We start from the raw sequence: 9,783 nt of genomic DNA, 5'->3' as shown, positions 1-9,783 counted from the left end.
ACAGGTAGTGTGTCCTTCAAAACAGCTCAGGCTCCATTTAAGAAGTCTCAGAACTGATTGGGATTTATGCTTTACGGTCTGTTCCCTGGGACCCACGACGTGGAGGCCATCCAGGAGGCCTGGCGCCTTATGAACTGTTTTAAGGACGCAGTGTGGTTAGCCAGGAACCTCCTCGTGATCAACAGGGAGAACATATCCATCCGGGACTGCCGCAGGTTCATCAAGAGCCTGCTTAGAGACTATTCCATCTTGGACAGCCCGGCCATCGATGAGGAAGAAGAGGAGTGAAGACCCCTCTCCTTCTCCCATGTCTCCTTGAAGATACAGCCCAACAGTTTGGCCCTGTGATCCGCCCCACCCCCACGTAGTTGCCCATACCCCCCCACGCCCCGCCCCTACCCCGATCACAGATTGTATTGTTTTGTTATTCGATATCTCGTGCTTTTCTATTGCAGACAGCTGTTTCGAGGTGTTTACCCTCGTCAGTACAGAGCAGGGTGATCTGGCTTGGCTGTGGTGAGAGGCCTGTGGCTTTAAACGGGGTCAGTACTTTCCTCAGGGAGAGGACACCTCTTCAGGTGTAACGGAGATTCAAGTTAGGCCATTTAGCACTCCGCGGGCTTCTGGGTAAAAAAATATTTAAATTAGCTCACCACACCACCTTCACAGGTAGTGTGTCCTTCAAAACAGCTCAGGCTCCATTTAAGAAGTCTCAGAACTGATTGGGATTTATGCCAAGCCAGAACTCTCTCCAGAAGGAAGGAGAACCCATCTGCAGACAGCTGTTTCGGGGCTTATTGAAAGAGCTTTATTGTCCGTTCAGTCATTACAAGTCATACAATAAATTACAATCACACAAAGCATGACATTACAATACACAGCAAAGGTTCCCTAAGCTATACATTGCACATCATGCTACTCTAACACTCCGCTCAATCCTGTGATAAAAAAGCACCAGCTGGAAGGACTGAAACCTGACCTATGGAAGCCGAAGACAATCTACAAGCTCATCCGAGCTAAGGACTTGACTGAGTTGGTTCCAGGCCTCCCCGCAGCCACTGCAGAGACAGTTTGGACTAATGTGGCCTCAAAGCGGCTTACCAATGGACACAAGGACTTGTCGTGGATGGCCGTCAAGGGAGGACTCTCTCTCTCAGGTTGTTCATGCATGCCCGCAACCTGTGCACAACCCGGTACTGCCCTTGGTGCCCCTATGTGGAGGAAACATCTTTGCACATGTTTTGGCAGTGCCCCTTTGCACAGTGTCTGTTGGACGCCCTGGAACATGAACTCAGAGACTCTGTACCCAGGAACTGCCTATCGTACCATTCGGTGCTTTACGGTCTGTTCCCTGGGATCCACGACGTGGAGGCCACCCAGGAGGCCTGGTGCCTTATGAACTGTTTTAAGGACGCAGTGTGGTTAGCCAGGAACCTCCTCGTGATCAACAGGGAGAACATATCCATCCGGGACTGCCGCAGGTTCATCAAGAGCCTGCTTAGAGACTATTCCATCTTGGACAGCCCGGCCATCGATGAGGAAGAAGAGGAGTGAAGACCCCTCTCCTTCTCCCATGTCTCCTTGAAGATACAGCCCAGCAGTTTGGCCCTGTGATCCGCCCCACCCCCACATAGTTGCCCATACACGCCCCGCCCCACAGCCCCCGCCCCTACCCCGATCACAGATTGTATTGTTTTGTTATTCGATATCTCGTGCTTTTCTATTGCAGACAGCTGTTTCGAGGTGTTTACCCTCATCAGTACAGAGCAGGGTGATCTGGCTTGGCTGTGGTGAGAGGCCTGTGGCTTTAAACGGGGTCAGTACTTTCCTCAGGGAGAGGACACCTCTTCAGGTGTAACGGAGATTCAAGTTAGGCCATTTAGCACTCCGCGGGCTTCTGGGTAAAAAAATATTTAAATTAGCTCACCACACCACCTTCACAGGTAGTGTGTCCTGGAAAACAGCTTAGGCTCCATTTAAGAAGTCTCAGAACTGATTGGGATTTATGCCAAGCCATAACTCTCTCCAGAAGGAAAGAGAACCCATCTGCAGACAGCTGTTTCGGGTTTATTGAAAGAGCTTTATTGTCCGTTCAGTCATTACAAGTCATACAATAAATTACAATCACACAAAGCATGACAGTACAATACACAGCAAAGGTTCCCTAAGCTATACATCGCACATCATGCTACTCTAACACTCCGCTCAATCCTGTAATAGAAAAGCACAAGAGATCGAATAACAAAACAATACAATCTGTGATTGGGGTAGGGGCGTGGGCTGTGGGGGCAGACAGCTGTTTCGGGGTGTTTGCCCCTCGTCAGTACAGAGCAGGGTGATCTGGCTTGGCTGTGGTGAGAGGCCTGTGGCTTTAAACGGGGTCAGTACTTTCCTCAGGGAGAGGACACCTCTCCAGGTGTAACGGAGATTCAAGTTAGGCCATTTAGCACTCTGCGGGCTTCTGGGTAAAAAATATTTAAATTAGCTCACCACACCACCTTCACAGGTAGTGTGTCCTGCAAAACAGCTCAGGCTCCATTTTTGCATTTTTACCTGTGAAGGTGGTGTGGAGAGCTAATTAAAATAAGATTCTTCATTTAAAGATAATGGGCAGAGACATAAAAATTATTTTCTTCCACCCATTTGGGCAGCTGTGCACCCTAAGCCCTATCATCCGCTGTATTAAATGTATTCATAATGAGTATGTATGTACTTTAAATGGGCATTCTCATTAAAACACATTTTTGCTATTGCACTCCTTATGGTAAATAAAAAAATCTTTCTAATGTACTTGGTTTAAAAAAATGAAGTTTTCTATGTTTTATTTGTGTTTAAAAAAAAAGCTGCCACTAGGTGTCTCCCTACTTGTCCAGAGCACATTCACCCCATCTCTTGCACAGACTTTGGACTCCTGCTGGCCTGGCAGAATGACCTCCAGCAGGCCACATGACCTCCAGCAGGCCACAAATGTGCATGTGTCCACTCAAATGGTCAGAAACAGACTCCATGAGGGTGGTCTGAGGGGCTGACATCCACAGGTGAGGGTTGTGCTTACAGCCCAACACCGTGTGGGACAGTTGGCATTTGCCAGAGAACACCAAGATTGGCAAATTTGCCACTGGTGTCCTGTGCTCTTCACAGATGAAAACAGGTTCACACTAAGCACATGTGACAGACGTGACAAAGTCTGGAGTCGCCTTGGAGAATATTCTGCTGCCTGCAACATCCTCCAGCATGACCGGTTTGGCGGTGGGTCAGTAATGGTGTGGGCTGGCATTTCATTGGGGGGCCGCACAACCCTCCATATGCTTGCCAGAGGTACCCTAACTGCCATTAGGTACCGAGATGAGATCCTTATACTCCTTGTGAGACCATATGCTGGTGCGGTTGGCCCTGGGTCCCTCCTAATGCAAAACAATGCTAGACCTCATGTGGCTGGAGTGTGTCAGCAGTTCCTGCAATAGGAAGGCATTGATGCTATGGACTGGCCCGCCCGTTCCACAGACCTGAATCCGATTGAGCACATCTGGGACATCATGTCTCGCTCCATCCACCAACGCCACGTTGCACCACAGATTGTCCAGGAGTTGGCGGATGCTTTAGTCCAGGTCCGGAAGGACATCCCTCAGGCGACCATCCCCCACCTCATCAGGAGCATGGCCAGACGTTATAGGGAGGTCATACGGGCACGTGGAGGCCACACACTACTGAGCCTCATTTTGACTTGTTTTAAGGACATTATATCAAAGTTGGATCAGCCTGTAGTGTGGTTTTCCACTTTGATTTTGAGTGTGACTCCATATCCAGACCTCCATGGGTTGATAAATTTGATTTACATTGACAATTTTTGTGTGATTTTGTTTTCAGCACATTCAACTATGTAAAGACGAAAGTATTTCATACAATTTGTTCATTCATTCAGATCTAGGATATCTTAGTGTTCCCTTTATTTATTTTTTTTAAATAAAAGAGAGACAGCGCTCCGTGGTGTGATATCGTTGATACACGGTAAGGGCTGAATAAAAGAAGCGCTTACCATGATTAGTTACACTCAGCCAAGTGTAACAATGGATATTGGCATAAATAGTAAGGCATCTGCAGCTACTCCACGTCAAAAAGCAGACAGAAACAAACGAATCCTCCAGTATGGCGACGGGATAGAGAGCGCAGGACACCCAGGTAAAGGAAATGAGGTTTATTCACCCATGATGCAACGCGTTTCACAGATAGACTGCTTCATCAGCCCCTCCATGGCTTGTCTTGCAGACGCAGGACAAGTTTCACTGGAGATAGGGAAGAAGCTTGATAACAGGAGAAGAAGCATTTTTGTCAAATAACATACATTACAAAGTTTCTTATATTGCCTTATACTACTGATCCATGCAAAGTTTGTTGAAATGACACTGCCTATTTAAAATTCAATTGTTAGCTTTATGTCAAATAGTACTGCTACAACAGGGAAAGAGACCCAGCTTTCCTAAAGTATTGAACGTTAAATCTGTCAAGTAATTCACAACTAGACAGCTAGGTTTTATTATATTTACTGTTTCTTGAGATCAAAAAATACATTATTTCCCAGATCAGCCAGTGCTTTCTGGCATTGATTTCATTAACCCTGGTCTTCCCCACTGGTTTTTTTCACAGTCTTCAGTTACTGCTTTGCCTTCCTATTGGTTGTCACCTCAACATGAAAGAATAGGAAATAATTTCCTTGCATCTCTTATCTTTAAGGTTCACAATCCTTATATACCTGTGTCTGATGTGATAAAGAGAATCATCTAGTTATGTTGTACTTAAACTTTTTCCTTTTTAGAGCCCTATAAAATGAGTTTGTTATTCAAAGTGACTGATGTGACAAGTAATGACAATCTGCGTACAGCGCTGCAGAATATGTTGGCATTATATAAAGAGACTGTGTCATCAGTCAAGTTTTTATGTTAACCATATTTTTGAAGAATTTTTGAAGATTTGTTTTACTATTTTACTATCTATATTTTAATATAATTCTGAAATCTTGCAATTTCCTAAAACTAAAAGCTGAGACTTCCTGTTGTGCACAGATCACTTCCTAGCATTCTTCTCCTTATCATCACAAACAGGATAATGTAAAAGGAGACACCAGTGTATAGATAACTGAAACGCACATAATAGCTGCTGCTCACAGCCTCCCCTTCCCCTTCAATTACTTCTGCAAAGGTCACCGAGCACGCCCAGAAACCTTTCCCATTTATGTCACTGAACCTACTTTAGTCTTTTGTTGCCTATGTCCATGGGATTTACTGTAAAGAATTTTACTTAATGCTGTCAAAGGGGTTATCCAGAAATAGAAAGACAGAGCTAATTTCTTTAAAAAATGTTCCCTGTCTTTCTTAGGGTTGGGTGTGGTTCTGCACCACAGTTCCAGAATTTAGTGTCTTGCTCTAATTAATAAAAAAAAAAAATCTAGGCAAAACATTCCCTTTAAGCAATGGGAACTAAATTGTTTTAATTATTTTTATGTTTAGACATTAAAGCAACACTCCAAAATAACTATATACTGAGTTATGCCTAGTGCAGGGCCTGAGGAGGCGGTACATAACATAGCGTACTTATAACATCAAAGAGAAATCCCCTGTTCCATGCAGCGCCCCCTCAGGCCAAGTGCTCGGCATAACACTAATTAATTTTAGTCTCAATACCGAGATAAATTTTGAAATATTACATCTCTTTCCTTTCATTTGTAAAACCTTCGCTGGGGCGACTGTATTGAAGGCAGCTGAATGGATTGGAGTTAATAAATGAACCCTTGAATTTAATAACCTGTAGATCCCCCTTTAGCTGCCATCACCTCCACTAAATAAGAACTGCACAACCTTAGGATTTTGACGCATGACTTTCTACTTTGATATTTATCGGATGCATGCCCAAAACCCCTTCAGGTCATACTACAGCATCTTGATAGGATTATGGGTAGGACAAATCTTCCACTATACACATCCATGCTCTGAGAAAGCAAAGCAGCCCCCCCAAAAAATCATACTCCCTGCACCATGCCTCACAGGTGGAATGAGATTTTGGTGTTGTCGTACAGTGTTCTTTTCCTTTCAGAGATAGAATTGAACATTTGTGCTAAAAAGTTCCATTTATGTGTTATCTGCCCATAGAACATATTCTTCGAAACATTGGGAAACATACAGGTGGTCTCAGGGGCAAGTTGAGTTTGGGCTGCAATTGTCTTTTGTTTTTGTTGCAAAGCAGTGGCTTCCATTGTTGTGTCGTTCCATCAGCACCCATCTTGTGCAGTGTTTTTCTAATAATGGCTACATAGACAGAGGTGTTGTACAGTCTTCTGTAGGTTTTGTTTTTGGTACCTTTTGGATTTTCCTTCATCTCTCTCAGGATTACCTATCGTGCTCTTGCAGAGAAAAAGATGACCAGTTGCCCATGGCAACCAATCCAATTGCTTCTTTCATTTTTCAGAGGCCTTGTCAAAAGCAGTAGAAGGAATCTGATTGGTTGCTATGGGCAACTCTACTGCTCTTCCTCTACAGGTTTGGATAAATCTCCCTCGATGTGTTTTTAAAAGGACACCCACTCCTATGGAGGGCAGCAATAATCCTGCATATTTCTCCATTTGCAGACAATGGGTAAGACTTATCAAAACCTGTCCAGAGGAAAAGTTGCTGAGTTGCCCATAGCAACTAATCAGATCTTCATTTTTTAGAGCCTTTTTCAAAAATGAAAGAATTGATCTAATTGGTTGCTATGGGCAACTCAGCAACTTTTCCTCTGGACAGGTTTTGATAAATTTCCCTTAATTTTTCTAATCTCGGACTAATGAAAACCTAAGTCTTTATGCTTTTGGGCCCTTTTCTAGATTTGTGCAAATTTATGTATCTTCTGACTTCTTCTGAATGTTATTTGCCTTGATGATTGGTTCACAATAACAATATTTTATGAAACAAAGATATTTGTCAGTAGCCAGGCTTTGTGTGCCTGTATTAAATGGACCCATAGACTTTCATTGAGGGGGCGTGACCCTGATGTCACGAACCTCCAGGATAAGATCTCTAGGGGTGGAGTACCCCTTTAAGTCTGTGTTCACATGTGGCAGTCTATTAGGGGTGCTGTCAGGGTACTTTTACTCCGGTTTTCTGAAATGATTTTTTTTTTAATGATTTAACAGAGTTGTTTTTTTATATTGCGGAAAATAAATATAAATATCATTAAAAAAGGAAACATGTCTAGAAGAATATAGTAAGGAATGTTACGTGAAGTGTAATATATAGGATGTCTATATATTGACGTAAATGCTACATGCTACCTGATGCTCACCTTAACTTATTGACATAAATACAGATCAGGTCAAGGTTCAGGAAAAACCACAATACTTCTAGGCCAACAAGTACTGGAGTCTAATTTGCCTAAATATCATAGAGGAACCCATTCTAATGGAGACAATATGCTTTTTGGTAAATTTCCACAACATTGAGGGGCCACTCAAAGGAAAGGGGAATTCAAGTCGGAGTTGCAAAAGGTTGTATTCATCTTGTATTTTTCATTAAATCCTGATTATGAATTTTGCTTCATCGTTCTGTTCTTTTATAAAATATTTACCCTTGAACAATATGTTATCAATATTGTTGAAACATCTAAGTAACAGTTTAAATATTTTCATGGTAGGGTTTAGTTACCTTAAACTTATTGGGGGGCATTTATCAACGTCTTTAGTCATGTTTTTTCTGCTAAGTTTGTCGCATAATTGTCGCAGTTGCGCCTGCGCGTTTTTTCGTGCGATTTTTTTTTTACAGACAGTGAGAAAAGCAAATTTTCTTTCCCGCCTTTTTTTTTTTTTGTAGAAAAAAAGAAATTGACTTGCAGTGGTCAGAAATTTATGAAGTGCAACAGTCGCAAAAAAGTCGCATTGCATGAAAAAACCTACTAAATTTACTCCAGCTCAGACATGGAGCAGAAAAAGCCACTACCAAAGCAAAAAAAAATAAAAAATTGCTTAAGTGAAAGAAATTTATGAACAGGCTGAAACCAGTTGATAAATACGTCGCACATAAGCAAAAAAAATTGTAAGAAAAAAATAACTAAAAAAAGGAATACATAAGCAAACATTGATAAATGTCCCCCATTGTCACTAATAGTTCCAGACCTGTTTCTTGTTAACCACATTCTAGTCCTGCTGATAGTAACCCTCATTTTATGTTTGTTGCTGGTGACCCTTGTTCCCAGTGTTTGTGATCCATCCCTCTTGTTGTAATATCTTTGCGTAAGGTAAGTTAAAGGACATCTACAGCAAAAAACAACTTATCCCCTATCCACAGGATAGAGGAGGTGTTTGATCGCGGGGGTCCGACCGCTGGGACCCCCCATGATCTCCCAAATGGGGCCCCGCATTGCCGGTCTATGTGAGCAGCTAATGCGTGTAGACCTCTCAGAGGTTGACTGTACACTCCCTCCCCATACAGTTCTATGGGAGAGGCGGGGAGGCACGAACGCTGCATCCCCGCCTCTCCCATAGAACTACATGGAGGAGTGTCGGCCGCGACGTCACACATGCAGCCCGCACGCCTCCCACACGGGAGAGCCGCGGCAGAGCCGTGGCCCCGTGCAGGAGATCGCGGGGGAGTCCCAGCGTTAGGACCCCCTGCGATCAAACACTTATCCCCTATCCTATGGATAGGGGATAAGTTGTTTTTTGTGCAGATGTCCTTTAAATAACCAAAATAAATCAGAGGCAGAGTGTCTGGAGGTGAAGAACAGAGGGGTTTGGAGGAGAAGAACAGAGGGGTCTGGAAGTACACAGAGGGGTCTAAAGGAGAGGACAGAGGGGTCTGGAGGAGGACAGTACAGGGGTGGGATTCTGCTGAACTGAGAAGAAACAGTGGCAGTATTGTTATTTCAAGAACAATGTGTGGAAAGTTTATATTCAGGGGACACAGTGTGTGGCAGTAATATATTTAGGTGGCACAGTGTCTGAGAGGGTTATATTTAGGTGGGGGGTAGTGTCTGTAGGGTTAAAATTATTTTTGTCTTCATATGGAGGATGGGGATCTGCTGACAAAGTGAGAAGCCAGTGCTATCTGGTTGTCTGACTCTGCAGAGGAAGACGTACATGAAAAAAGTCCTACCTGGACCACATGAAGAAGAGAAGGAAAGACAATGGAGAAGACATCACCTGTGAGTCACTGATACCCTTGTGTATTCTGCCTGATTGTCCCATCACTACTGTAGTGATGATGGGTGAAACTGTACCCCAATCCGTGGCTCTCCAGCTGTTACATAACTACAACTCCCATAATTGCTGAGGCTTTCCAAACATGATGGGAGTTGTAGTTTTGCAACAGAAGGAGAACCACTTGAACAGAAGTGATCGGAGGGGTTCCAACAGTCAGACAACCACTTTCCAGCTGTCACGCCCCCTCCCATAGGCTTGCATTGAGGGGGCGGAGCCGTGACTTCACAATACTCCGGCCCAGTGATCGGCAGTCATCAGACCCGGAGTGAACATGCTCCGGGGGCTGATGGTAACGGGGTGCTGCGTGAAAGATCACGGGGGTCCCCAGCGGAGTACCCCTTTAAATTGCAGAGGCAGACCCATACAAAGAAGTGAGTTGAAGTATAATTTCATTAAAATAAGTGTACCAGCACCATTATCACCTGCCCTGCGACTACTTAAATGAAATCTGTCATCAGTGTCACCTGTTCTAACCAGTACAGACAGGTAGTGCAGGTGACACTGGTGACAACAATACCTACCTGGTCCCATTCCGTGCTGTGGTTCTCTGGTTATCC

Source organism: Hyla sarda, chromosome 7, assembly GCF_029499605.1.
Source record: "Hyla sarda isolate aHylSar1 chromosome 7, aHylSar1.hap1, whole genome shotgun sequence".
NCBI classification, from domain to species: domain Eukaryota; kingdom Metazoa; phylum Chordata; class Amphibia; order Anura; family Hylidae; genus Hyla; species Hyla sarda.
The sequence above is the reverse complement of the archived record's forward strand: the minus strand, read 5'-3'. Positions refer to the sequence as shown.